This window comes from Erythrolamprus reginae, chromosome 1 (assembly GCF_031021105.1).
Source record: "Erythrolamprus reginae isolate rEryReg1 chromosome 1, rEryReg1.hap1, whole genome shotgun sequence".
In the NCBI taxonomy this organism is placed as follows: domain Eukaryota; kingdom Metazoa; phylum Chordata; class Lepidosauria; order Squamata; family Dipsadidae; genus Erythrolamprus; species Erythrolamprus reginae.
In genome coordinates this window covers 191,253,460-191,268,390 of record NC_091950.1, presented here as the reverse complement: position 1 = coordinate 191,268,390, position 14,931 = coordinate 191,253,460, and the positions used below count along the sequence as shown (strand labels likewise).

Here is a 14,931-nt window from a genome sequence, read left to right as displayed (position 1 = left end):
GATTTATATTTATCGTAGAGACTTAAGGTATGTGGGTTTTAGCTACAGTTATTGTCAGAATCTTCTCTATTAATAAAATACTATTGACAAGCATTTGGCCTTCTTTCAGATTTTATCTGCTATAAGGGCTACCTTACCAGTAAAACTTTTACCAATAGCATTGGTGCATGTATAATTTATCTTAATTCTGTGAGTGTACCTTCCTCTCAATCTTTGACACAAAGCAATGTATTCATGACTTTAGACATGATCATATGCAAAATATTTGCAGGCTTCATTAGCAAGGGTTAGAGCAATTCATTACAACATTTTTATATCTGATATTTTTATTTCATCAAAATATTTGTAGCAATATAATAATGGGAAAATATAATTACTAAATACATATTTAGTGCAATGCAATATTCACAATCACCTTTGAATTAAAAGTATAAATAATTCATGTAAAATATGAGAAAACTGTGAATATTTCTTGAAGTATGTATCACAAAGAAACTCCGAAGTCTTTTCTTTTTTTTCCAAACAGCAACTATCAAGAAACATGGCTGTAAATCAGGTGAGGAGTTACCTGTCAAACATTTTACAATGATTATTTTTGACAACCCATGCATAAAGGGACAATCAATCATTCCTGACAATAAAATCTCACTAGCAAGGAATTTTAAGAAGCAATGCTGACTCAAGTAGTAGGGGTTTAAATTGTCTAAACTGCTCAAAATATTCTAAAGCAAATCAAGATCTGTTTGTAGTTACACATACTAGGGTTTATGATCACAGGGCTTGCTGGAGATAATACTATCAGACCTGTGAGGTTAATGTAACCTTACAATAAAGTAGAATTAGCTCATCCGTTTGCATTTCCTGTCCGGTTTACCTTGTAAGGCTGGCATGAATCATGCAAGTCTCAAATTAGTTCTCCTCTCCCATTTACAGCCAAAAAACTAGGGAAGGTCTGCTGAGCCTCTTGCCCTACCAATATTTCTGCTGTGGGCTAAGCAGCTTTTTATCTGACTGATCCTTTGATTGTATCCCATTGCCCCGTCCCCTAGGGTCATTCCTATGCACCATTACATGCACACCCACTACTACTAAACGTCAAATGTCGAATCCAGTGACAACCATCCGGAAGAGAGATGAGAGAAGAGGTAGAAGTGTTTTCCTTACTTTCCCCTCGTGCAGAGTTCAACTGTAAATATACGGCTCAAAAAAATTAAGGGAATATTTAAACAACAGAATATAACTCCAAGTAAATCAAACTTCTGTGAAATCAAACTGTCCACTTAGGAAGCAACACTGGTTGACAATCAATTTCATTTTGTTGTCAGCACATTCAACTTTGTACAGAACAAAGTATCCAATGACAATATTTCATTCATTCAGATCTAGGATGTGTTATTTAAGTGTTCCCTTTATTTTTTTTGAGCAGTGTATATACTGTATATTAATTTATCTTAAGTCAATCCAAGTAAATGGTCATATTTTACAGATAGCTATGTAGAGACATAACACATTCTGTTCTATACCCTGCATATGATTCTGGTAACATGTTCAAATATATCAAAACCACAGTGTGTATCTTTAGACTGATTTAATCCATGTGAATAATCAAATTGCAACATGAGGATTACAATAGAATATCATATAGGTTCAAATTCTATTTCCATACATAAGTTCTCTATGAGGTCATTGTGCAGAAATGTCAAACTTGAAGAATGAAATCCTTTACATGATCATTGGTAAATCCCATTAAATCCAGGTAAATGGAAAGAGGATTGTAGAATAAATAAGATTCCTACAGCCTCATATCAGTATTGTTTTAATAAGAAAAAAGTGTTTTTACTGACCATTCTTACTGAAGCTTCAAAAAAAATGTAGCTGACAGTGTAATCAGCTAGTGTGAAATTCGAATAAATGGATAGAATAGAAATGGAGCAAATAAAGACATAAAGATACAATGAATACATCAGTTTTAATCAGGATGATAGTTTTTATTGTTTTACTTTAGAGTATGATTTTCAAAACTGTTTTGAAATACTTTTCCAAAGTATTTTTCATGTACAAAAGAAAAAAGAATGTCTATGAATTAAAAAGAACAAAAATCCCAAATAAGTAGTGTCTTTCTGAAACGAATCTCAACATTTTGAAATTGCTGTGTTCAAATCCTATACATTTTATTTATTTATTTTTTATTTATTTATTTTGTCCAATACACAATGGTGGTTTTAGCGGGTATATATCTATATACACATAGTAACCTACATAATTTACAATGTATAGTTATCACAGGCCGTTACTTCTTTTTTACCTTGAAAAAATAATTAAGATTTCATTTCAAGAAGCAGTGGCAATACCAAATTTTATTTCACAGAATTCCCTATTATCAAATCCAGCCAAAAGGATGGCAACTTTACTGAAAAGATGACAAAAAAAGCTTAAGCCCCTTCTTTCTACAGCTCATTTCAAAGAGTGCTGAAACATTTAAAAGGCAGGGGACAGAAATATATCACCTAAATCCGATTGTGGTCCAAATCTAACCAACTGTTAAGCCGAGCATTAAGAATGTAGGTACACTTCTGCCTAATAAAATTGAATCAAACACTTTGCATCCAAGTCTCCATGTGAGCTTTTATGCAAACTTCTAAAGTGCAAAGAATCCTGGGGCGGAAAAGCTATTCTGAGAGCTTTCACATAGTTCATATAATTAGGGAAACCACTTCCTTTGATTGTAAGTGTTCAAAACAGCTGAATTTCTTCTATCGAAAGAAATGTGATTTGGGTCACCACTTTTTACTTCCTCTTTCAAGTTTCCCAGGATAAGAAGTAAGTGGCTGTGGGAGCACATTAGTGAGATATGTGTGTGTGTGTGTGTGTGTGTGGTTTTTTTTGTTTTAAAGATTGAACTTGGGCTAGTCAAAAGATCACTCCTTTGAGAGCTACCTTTCCTTTCCCCCACCGATTCTTTGGCTCATTCCTTTACCCACAATGTCTCTTTTGCACCACGAATGAACAGAGTTCAAAATGCCAATTTAAGGGCAAAAGAAACCTACTTTATGATTCATAAAGAATGGAATTGTATTTTTGCTTTGTACTTTGGTGGGATGAATGTATAATTGGAAAGGGGCAGAAACGGCAATGCGGTGCCCTCTCCCCCCCTGACGTCTTTTAGCAGTTCTAAACATGGATTGAGCTGAAAAAGAAGAAAAATCCAGATCTGTAAAAGATGATAAAGGATAATATTAGCCTTGCCTTTGAAAATAGCTATCAGTAACTCTCTCCCTCTCCCGCCCTCTCTGTCTTTTTTTTTTTAAGGGGAGATTAATTAACCAAGGGGGAAAAGTAATGGTGTTTAAAAATGAGAGTTTAAGCTGTGGTCAGATGAAGTGCCATTTATTCCAAAAGACTTTTTCCCTCCAATCAGCCACTCTCATCTGTAAAGCAGATCCTCTTTCCATAGCATCTCTCTTACAATTAAAAATAAAAATGATCGCACAGACCATCCACGTAATGTGTAAAACAATTTAAGCTCTCAGGCAGCTTTCCTCCTCCTTGGCTATCATCCAAGGTAAACTCACTTGGCTTCCCCAGCCCATTACCTCTCCCATGTGTGTTGGGACTATACACTCTTGCCATGCTGGAGGGAATCAGGTAAAGCAAGCAATTATCCCGAAACTGATTTAAACTTTTGCTTGGATTCTATCGTTTTGGCACAGAGAACAAATGTTTTTGACAACTGTTGCTGTTGTGTTTCCTTCAAATATGAACCAAGGTAGCACCAAATATAGCCCTGGGACTACTGGGCAATCCTATGACCAGCTTCCCCATTGACTTTTCTTGCCAGAAACTTATGAGAAAGGGCACAAATCGTGATCAAACGGATGTAAGTGTCAAGGCTGGTTGTAACTACCACTCATTTAACACCATTGTAAGTTTGAACAGTGGGAATAGAACAGAACAGAATAGATTTTTTTTATTGGCCAAGTGTGATTGGATACACAAGGAATTTGTATTAGTGCATATGCTTTCAGTATACATAAAAGAAAAAATATTTTTATCAAGAATAATAAAGTACAACACTTAATAACAGTCCGGATACAAATAAGGAATCAAATCATATTAGGAATCAAATCATATTACTCAATATAAATACAAGCAACAAAGTTACAGTCATACAGTCATTAGTTGGAGGAGATGGGTGATGGGAAGGATGAGAAGATTAATAGTAGCGCAGACTTAGTAAATAGTTTGACAGTCTTGAGAGAATTATTTGTTTAGCAGAGTGATGGTGTTCGGGGGAAAAACTGTTCTTGTGTCTAGTTGTTCTGTGTGCAGTGCTCTATAGCATTGTTTTAAGGATAGGAGTTGAAACAGTTTATGTCCAGGATGCAAGGGGTCAGTAAATATTTTCACCGCCCTCTTTTTGACTCGTGCAGTATACAGGTCCTAAATGGAGGACAGGTTGGTAGTAATTGTCAAAGCAAACCTGTAGCTTTAACTCTGCCTCCTCAGTCATTGCTTAGTTTTTCTTTGCCTCTAAGCAGGTACAAGGTGAATCATGCAATGATCAAAGTGTCCCACCGATTATTAAATGAAGACCACCTGTACATAATGTGAAACATTAGTAACTTGGCAAGTTCTAAACCTAATAAAGAAATACTATATGTTTCTATACCCTTCCCATTTTATCTAACCGAGAATGATGGGTGAAAATGTATCTGTAAGAAGATGTAGCAGTTTGATACGGTTATATGTAAGGTCAATTAAAGTTAAAAATTAATATAATGGCGATATAATGACAACAATTGAATGCGTACATTTAAATAATTTAGATTACATTGTCAATCACATTAATAAAAGTAATAAAAAGTAACAATTAAATATCATACGTTATCTGATGTAGCAAATGTAGTTATTCATGCTTGAATATTTTGTTCATATGCTGCTGAACTTAATTCAAGACAGTAGCATAATCTGCACCATAATTCATACTCTATTGCTATACAATGCACTGCTTTGATATATTTTTTAAAATGAAAAGCATATGCTTTAGGAAAATAAATGGACTTTACTAATTTCTGAGGCTTTTGTTTGCTTCCCATTTTCCTGTCCATTGCTCTTTCTTACACTATTGTATTAACGTACACATCTATCATAGTTATTTAGCAATATGTTTTGCTAAACTTTTGCTGCTCCAGAATCCATCTCAAATTGAATTCAACAACCGCGGGAGAAGTCGCGTCCCAAGGCAGGAGGTGGGGAGGAGAAAGCCGGAGAGGGGGCGGATCGGGTGGGCGGGCGGGGAGCAGCGCTGAGGCCAGGGGCATGAGGGGGCCAGAGGCACTGTGGGGAGGCAGGGACGGCCGCGGCTCCCTTTCCTTCCACCCATGTCTACTGCCGGCGCCTCCCCACCCCCGCCCCCCGTGGGCTGGCAGGGGGATGGGGAGCACCCGCCCTTGGAAAAGGGTGTGTGTGGGGTATCTTGGGGCGAGTGCGTGCGCACGCACGCAGCTTACAGTGAACAGTGGCCCTGGTCAACCACTAGGAGAAGGGAAACTCTGACTTCAAACCTCCATTGCCTTGTGGCTATATCCATAATTGGAAAAGGCTTCAGGAGTAAACCTTGAGGCAAAATCAGGAGCCGGAGTCCCAGAAGCAGTTTGTGATTGTGTACATTCTGATAACTCCTGCGATGTAGCTTTGCCATTCCATTGGATTATTTCAGAGATGTGGAGAGGTGTTGCTGCTTAGGTAACAGTCTATCCTCCATACAAACCTACCCAGGCTTCCTGCTCTGGGAAATACAGAGCATGATACCATGGTCTTTTGAGACCAAAGGATGCCAATGCAGAATATCATTCCTAAAAATTCATGTTCCTGTGAAGCAATTCCTGCAATTGTATATTTATACAAAAGTGACTGAAGCGGTAGCCTTTTTCTGCATATGTTCACTGCCCAGTTAACATAAACAGGTGCTCAATGTTCCCCTACAACTGTTTATGCTGCTCTCTTAAAAGGGAAACTTTCTTCAGACACATCTTAAATGTCAGAAACTGTATAGCCAGAGAGGAGCTTCATGAGTCCACAACTGCATTGCTTTATTATTCTGTTTATTTTATCCCCTACACATTTTGCTCAAGATAATAAATATTTTGTCTAGTTCCTAGCTTTTATCAGCAAGGAATAATCACTTTATAAACATTTACAAAGAATGGCTGTTAATATATACTTTATTTTTTTTTTCTTTTTTACGATCTTGCAGGCCGCATTACTAGCTGTCCAGGGCCTCATTTGGCCTGCAGGCCACAGGCTGGACACGCCTGACCTAAGTTCTTAATAAGAAGATAAACAGAACTTGATCATCACATTTGTTCCCTAAAGCAAAGCACCTGGTGGTATGGCAGTCGGGGGAATGGAGCTAAATGGCCTTACATACTGCACTTTGTTGTGTGTCTTCAAATCTATACTGACTCCTGCTAGGATTAATCCTAACAAATTTTGGGGGCAAGATTTCAGAAGTGGTTTACCATGGCTGGTTTTGATCAGCCAGCTAGTTGGTTTTGTGTCTAAAGTGGGATTAGAAGTCATGATTCCTAACCTGATGTCTTAACTACTATGCCATAGTGGCTCTTTACACACTGCATACAAAGATGTGTGAATATGTATGTATGTATGTATGTTTGTATGTATGTATACACAGTACATGCACACAAATACACACAATGCTCAGATAATCCAGTGTTTTTGATATGTTTCATCTTTAGAGGAAACCCAAAGGGATTTCAATTAGCCACAACAAACCTATAAATTAGCCACAGGTGTATGACTTGCTTTTTGAGTTTATTTTGTGATTATTAGGATTTTTTTCTGTCTCTTCCCTTTAGTTAAATATATTAAAGTTAGAATCATAGGGCTGGAGAGGACCTTGGAGGTCTTCTGTTCCAATCCCCTGTCCAAGGCAGGAGAGATTGCCTTCTGGACAAATGATTGTTCAATGTTTTCTTGAAAACCCCCAGAATGGGAGGCAAAGTGTTCCACTGATTAACTGTTCTCACTCTACTACACGTTCCAGCAAGCCTCATGGACAGTCTAAAACATTCTGTCATATAAATATGTAATACAGAACACTGCATTATTTTATGAGTACATCAGACAAAAACATGCCAAAAGTTATTAACAGGGTTATCTGCTGCCGTAAAATTACAGCCTATGTAAAATGTTTTAATCTGATTTACGGACTCTGTTCATTAAAAGGGTGAACAGAATTTTTAGAATTACTTTTTGGTACTAGCTAATATTCTAAAGTGCTTTGGACAAGAAGCAGAGGGCAATTAAGTGTGATTTTTAAATCAGAATACGTACTATCAGTTGATCTAGCCTTCAGTAACTTTTGGAAGAAGGGGTGGTGGAGAAAACTTCAGCAACTTCAACCATGTATTCACATAGCTATATTCCTCAGCCGTAGACATTGTAAACAGATGTTTTGTGACTAAGTCAATTTATCTGGCAGCTTATTGTCCTTTGGAAAGGAAAAAGCAAGCGCACATTTGGCATAACCTCTGTTCTCCCCCAAATGACTATTAGACTGCATTTCACTCAGTCTGTTATAAGCACTTATTTCTCAGCCACTTAAATCCTAAAATCCTCTGGAGTTTAGCCAAACCTGATTGCTCTCTGACCCACCAAGACCTCAGAAATTTCTACTTATACGAGACATTACCGGAATCTCTACTATTGTGAAGAGTTCTTCAGGTATCAAGCTAAACTGCAAATCCTTTTTACCTTCTCTTTTTTTTTTACATTTCTTACAAGCTATCCATTATTTGAAGACTTTATCTCTCTGTGTAACCAGCATCTACCTTTGAAAGTATAGGATCTTCATCTAATTTTTTTTATTGTGTTAAGAGACAAATTGTTCCAGCTTATATTTGCTTTAATATCTATATTTCTTTTGGACAGTAAGAATACAATTTAAATTTTATGAATTAGAAGCAGCGGTGGGCTATGAGTCGGAATGCTAAATTGCGCTCGCTGCCGCGGCTCGTAACTTCTTGCGCGATTTTGCTGCTGCACCGGTGGAGGAAGCAAAATCACGCAGGGAGCTGCAGGTGCACCTGTGTTTCAGCATGCGCGGAAGCAAAAAACCTCGACGAAACACAGGCGCACCTGTGGTTCCGTGCGCAGTTTTGCTTCCTCCACAAGTGCAGCAGCAAAATCGCGCTGGTCCCGCAAGAACTTACAAGCCGCGGTGGTGAGCACAATTTAGCGTTCCAGCTTGTAGCCCAACGCTGATTAGAAGTAACCATAGGAGATTTGGTTTCTGGATCTGAATTATTGTCATACCAACAAGGTAGACCAAGACTAAGAAACCAAAGCTAGATAGTCCCAAAGGTGTTTTTTCAAGTGGCAACTGTTTCTGGTTTTTCTTTGACGATGTTTGCTTCTCATCCAATAACCTTTTTAAGCTATATAGTTATATAAATCTAGTAGCTGAACATCTGTGCTTCACTATGAAACTATGTGATCGGGCTTGATAAATCGACACTTACATCTTGAAAATTAATGAGTAGTTACGATCATCCTCTCCTCTCCCCTTCTCTCCCTCATCCTCGCGCTCCCTTCGCAACTGGCTCTCCGGCGACCCACAGGCACAAGTGAACCAGGAGCATTTCACCCCTGGACAGGGCCTTTTATATTTTTGACCCTGAAATATGGCCTTAACTTTATTATCGGGGGGAGAGCTTATTATTTTGGGGGTGCAGTAGGCAGCGAGCATGGGACTGGATGTCCCATCGCCACCGCCTCTCCTCCCTGTTCTTGGCACCGGCTGAGCAGCTGGCCCACCACAACTACCTTGTGGAGCAAGACTCTGTAAGGCTTGTTGTGCTGTTGAATGCACGAACTGCAGGACTGCCACGAGCTTCATCATACAGCATAGCTGGGGTCCTGCTGCCGTTCGTGCATGCAACAGCACAAACCTTGCAGAGTCCTGCTCCACAAATCGGCAGTGGCATGACAAGTCTCACAGAGACTCATTTCTGGCAGGTGGGACGTGTTGCGCCACGATAAAACTTCTTGTGAGTTCAGTCAAACTTCTCAAACTCATGAGAAGTTTTCTTTTGCAATGGGCAATGAAATGTGAAGGAGCTACAAGTATCAGCTAGGATGCGCATCTCACAGTGGGCCGCAATTTGGGGGTGGCCAGTCAGGTGAGACAGGGTAGGATGGGCCATGAGATGCACGTCCTACATGGGACTTGTAGCTCCATCACATTCCTTGGTGGTGTGTCCACTGATCCTCCCCAGCCTCCAGCTCTCGAGAGAAACAGGAGGGGAAAGAAACTTTCACAGGCTGCCAGAGGAAGACAAGCTGACAATCAAACTTCTAGCCAGACTCTGCGGCAGAAGCAAGAAATCTTTGTCCCCTTTTGCTCCAAGAGTCTGCACAGGCACAATGAGTCACGAAAACTGATGTCTGATGGAGTTTGGAAAATAGAAAGATTTCTTGCCTGCAGCATGCAGCCAAAAGGTTCCTCCGAGAGTGATAGAGTGGAGGAAGGAAGAAAGGAGGAAGGGCAGGTGCTTTGCCTCAGGCAGCCTGCAAGAGTTTCTTCCCCCTTGTGCTTTGCTCGAGAGCTGGAGGCGGGACAGTGGATGCAACACCGAGGAACAGGTGGCTGTTCCTGCAGGGGATTCCCATACACCACTCTTGCCTGCATCCCCCATCTGAAGGACATAGGGAGGACAGGTGGAGGATGAAAGGAGGAGAGCGAGCAAGGGAGGAGGGGGCAGGAGGCAGCCCGGTGCTCTGTAGTTGACTGCAGGGCTTTGCAATGTCAGCAACTGCAGAGGTACAAGCAGCGAGTGCCCGAGAGTCACGGCACACCAACACCTCCATCGCAGAGAACCGTGGCAATCGGGGGAAGGCGTCGCCAGCAGCTGATGCATCTGTTCCATTGGCCACAAGCTTGACAGCCCTGTCTCAGGTTATCTAGTTAAAAATTAACTCAGATATTTCTCACCCTAAGATCTCCTTTCCCTCTACAACAAACTTACATCTACACCAAACAGTTCCCACAACAAACTACAATTAGTTCACCCACAAGTTTAGAAGCTCTTCCTCCACTGTGATATAAATCATCATCTGCCCATATGGACTCTATGTCGGAAAAACAGAACAAACTTTGAACAGAATGGACAGAAGTCTGACATCAGTAATAGAGCAAGACTGAAGTAATATCAAAGCATTTTTAACCTCCCAGAACACTTAGAATTTACTGTTTTAACAGCACCATTAAGTAAGTAGTTGCTGAACTGCCATACATAATGGTTTCAGGCAATCTCAGAAAGTCTCAACAAATACAATAGGTTTTTAACATATTACATAAGAGCCGGGGTGGTGCAGCAGGTAGAGTGCTGAACTGCAGGCCACTGAAGCTGACAGTAGATCTGTAGGTCAGTGGTTCAAATCCATCACCAGCTCAAGGTTGACTCAGACTTCCATCCTTCCGAGGTGGGTAAAATGAGGACCCGGATTGTGGGGGCAATAAGCTGGCTCTATTAAAAAGCGCTATTGCTAACATGTTGTAAGCCGCCTGAGTCTAAGGAGAAGGGCGGCATAAAACTCAAATCAAATCAGAAATAAATAAATATTAAAATTGTTAACCAACCAGGTGTTTGTAATATGGGTCACATATAGTCAATCCCTCTTCCCTGATCTTTCTTCCACACCTTTTTTTTCTTGCTTTTTCTTGACCACCCTCTCTCTTCAGTTTAAATCCTACATCAGTCTAATCACTCAGTATATGTGATGAAGTTAGTTGCATGCCGCCCCGAGTCTGCGGAGAGGGGCGGCATACAAATCCAAATAATAAATAAATAAATAAATAAATAAATCTAAATAATAAATAAAATAAATAATAAATAAACTCACGAAAGTATATACCCTTTCCATCAGTTACTTGGAAAAAATGCTGCCAGATTCCTGATTTTTATGTCACCATAGACTAAGACAGCTTTTCTCCCAAAGTGGGATACTGAGTTTGTAATTTCTTGTTGCAAATCTACTGTATAAACAGAATAAATGGCTAGTGTGAATTTTTTGACAATATGCTATAAATTAAATTAAACATGCCACACACACATAATTCTAACACTTCCAAGAACCCAGGCAATATATACAACTATCCTACTGCCGAATTATAAAACTGCTCAATTTATCTAAAAAAAAAAAAAAATCTATTAGCACATGAAATTCCCATAACCCATATAAATCTTACATTTGCTGATACAAACAACAAGCAGAGTGTTTTCTAATTAAAATTTTCCAAGAATGAAACTGGCTCCAAACTGAGTGCCAAAAGTATAATTATGGAAGGGAACTGCAATGGTATCTCAATGGTTTTAAAATAAAAAGTTACAACCAATCATAACAAAATTATTAACCTTCAACTAATAACAGAGTTATATTAAGGCTGAATTTCACAAATAATTTGAGGATGATTAGGTCTGCAAAGGACAAAGACATTTGTAATGTGAATTAAATTAAAATGGGAATGCTAAGAATTTCCTTGGGTTAATCTTGATACCTAATGGCAGGGGTGAAATCCTACTGGTTCGTCCCGGTTTGGGTGTACCAGTAGCGACAGCTGCCAATGGTTTGGAGAAAAAGTAGCAGCGGTAGCAGTGACAGCATGAGGCTCTGCCCCCTGCCCAGACATCACAATTTTTTAACCCTCTGCGCATGCGCAACGCCTTCTACATGTGCACAGAAAATGAAAAAGCATGCTTTTCCAAACCAGTAGGGAAGGTAGGTAGATTTCACCGCTGCCTAATGGGCATATTGATATACATTTCTTAGCAGCAACACAGACACAATTTGTTACTACTTCTTTTTATATATTTTTTTTTCCAGTTTCCCCATCTAATTGTCTAATGATTGTCTAATTTACAATCTTCAGATTTCCTGGTGGTCTTCTATCTAAATATGACTCTTCAGCTCTATTGAAATTAGCAAGAAGAGGCTATATGAAGCCCTTTAATTTATGAATTAGAGGCGAAAAACATGGCAATGAAAATTATAATTCTTATTCCAACTACACATTTAAATCAGAGGTCGTATATTACTGAATTGACAGCTAAATAGCCGGCATAACCCCTTTCTTTCTTTCTTTCTTTCTTTCTTTCTTTCTTTCTTTCTTTCTTTCTTTCTCTATTATGTCTTTTCACTACATCTCTTTTTATTTCTTTCCTCTTTCTTTTCTTCTGTCTCTGTTTTAATATGATACATATGACCGTGATACTAAGCATTATATATACCTTTGTTATGTCTTGTTTTTTTTAAAGTATATATTTAATAAAGATCATTTTTAGAAAAAAGAAAATTATAATTCTATTTCATTTAGAGATATTTTTAGAAAGACGCTTAAAAGTGTAAAATAGATGTCTTTGTGCTAGGCCGTGTGACTCCTTCAACTTAATGCGGGACCATCTTAAAGCAGATTTTGGAAGGAGAGGATAAAGCAAAGTAAAAACAAGCCACAATGTGCAAGCAGATGTCTACTTGCATAACACATAATGGAGCAGGGGGTCCCCAAGCCCTCAGGCCAGAGGTAGGCAAAGATGGCTCTTCTATGACTTGTGGACTTCAACTCCCAGAATTCCTGAGGCAATCATGCTAGCTGAGGAATTCTGGGAGTTGAAGTCCACATGTCACAGAAGAGCCAATTTTGCCTATCCTTGCCCCAGGCCATGGCCTGTTCCAAACTGGGCTGTGGGAGAAATGAGCAGGAAAGTGAGCGTGAAGGTCCATTTGTGCGAGCGGAGGGCACATGCATGCACTGCTCACACAAATGCTATGCATGTGTATCTGCCACTCACACGAGTTCCTCCGCGCTGCACCAGGCTGCCAAACTTAAAAAGTTGGAGATCGCTGCAATAGAGCACAGAAATTTTGGTTTAACTAATACAAAAATATAAGATGAGCAGCATGGTGACCTAGAGGCAGAGCTATCACCTCATAATCAGGAGTTTGTGAGTTCAATCCTAGGCAGCTCAATGCAAGAGATTACATGGTCATTAAAAGGGGGGGGAAATCTGGACTATCAAATAAAGGTCCTTTAATTACTTTGGGTGCAGTTCTATTCCGCTCAGTTAGAAAGCTCCACTGAATTCAGTTAAATCTACTCTGGAGTAGACCTCTATAGAAGCAGGAGAGTTGACAGTAGACTGTTGATTTAGATTTACTAATACCGCTTTGAATTTAACTGAACTGTTTTTATTCTTACTCTTTGGAATTTGCATTTGTAATTATTTAAGTTGCACTCAATGCCATATAAAGTCAGGAGATAAATTAACAATGAATAAATAATAAAAACAAAGTATGAAGCAAAGTGGTCTTTTGATCCTGCGAAATACAAATAATCATCATAATAAAAATTATGATGATGATTACTATAGTAACTATTTATACAACTGTTTCATAAAAACTGAAATAGATTGGTGATATAAACTTCAAAGGAATTTTCTTCAGCATACAGTTCACATTACAAATACTCATTCAATTCTCAGTTTCAAACATCAATTTTTTTCAATAAAGAAATAAATTATAAATAAAGAAGAAATAAAGAAGACGAGTCTTGCACTGGCTGTTGTACAAAGTTGCAAAACAGACTATAAGACTACTTAGAACTAGATTTTGTTGTATTTTATCTGATTTTCTGTGTTTACCACTGTTGTTTTTTTCTTTAAATTCTCCAAGACAACCAAGGGAATGTTGATTTAATGAGAACATTTCACAAGAACGTTGCAATTTGGTTTGCAACAGGCAGTGTTTGATTTACAGACACGATCAAGGCCAAAATTTCTGTTGCTAAGCAAGACAGTTGTTAACTGAGTTTTGCCACATTTTACAAACTTTTTCCTAGAGTTGCTAAGGAAATCAAGGCAGTTATTAAGTGAATCATGTGGTCATTAAATAAACCTGGCTTCCCCCATTCAGTTTGCTTGTTGGAAGTTGACTGACAAGGCTACAAATGGTGATCACATTTGTAACCTGGAACAGTGCAACTATCATAAGAACTTGCCAGTTGCCAAGCACCTAAATTCTAATCACATGACCATGTGATGGGGGCCACATGACCATGAGGAAGCTGCAATAATTGTGAAAAATGATACAAAAACAGTCCTAAGTCACTTTTTCAAGGGCTGTTGTAACTACGAACTAAATAAAAGGTTAACTCACTTCAAACGAATCAATTTGGTTTACTCTCTGGTTAATCCATATCAAATTGGGGCCTACTACTCTGGCTAATCATTGGAAATGAGGATTTAATACTGTCCATAATATTAAAATATTTTCTGACAAAACTACTATTACTACTACTACTATTACTACTATTACTACTATTACTCTGCCATGAAATAAATATAGAAAGATTGAGATGTTAAAAGTATTGTTGGTTGACTCAGCCTTACATCATCATCATCATCATCATCATCATCATCATCATCATATGGAAGGCTGAGTCAACCAACAATACTTTTAACATCTCAATCTTTCTATATTTAGTTCATGGCAGAGAAATAGTATCGTAGTAGTAGTAGTAATAGTAGTCTTGTCAGAAAATATTTTAATATTATGGACAGTATTAAATATTATTATTATTGTTGTTGTTGTTATTCTTATTCTTATTATTGTTATTATTAATTAGATATGTATGCCGCCCCTCTCCGAGGACTCGGAGCGGCTCACAACCATCCTTCCGAGGTGAGTAAAATGAGGACCCAGATTTTTGGGGGCGATATGCTGACTCTGTAAACCGCTTAGAGAGGGTTGTAAAGCACTGTGAAGCAGTATATAAGTCTAAGCGCTATTGCTACTGCTATTGCTATTGTATGTTCATATTCTTCCTACTAAAGTCACTTTCTTCATAGTGTG

The 14,931-nt window shown here is 38.6% G+C and overlaps 1 protein-coding gene across 2 annotated transcripts in view; it reads right to left on the bottom strand.

The window, feature by feature from the left end:
* MAP3K20 (mitogen-activated protein kinase kinase kinase 20) overlaps nucleotides 1-14,931 on the bottom strand; it is a 128,829-nt gene that overhangs the window by 100,771 nt on the left and 13,127 nt on the right. The window lies entirely within an intron of this gene.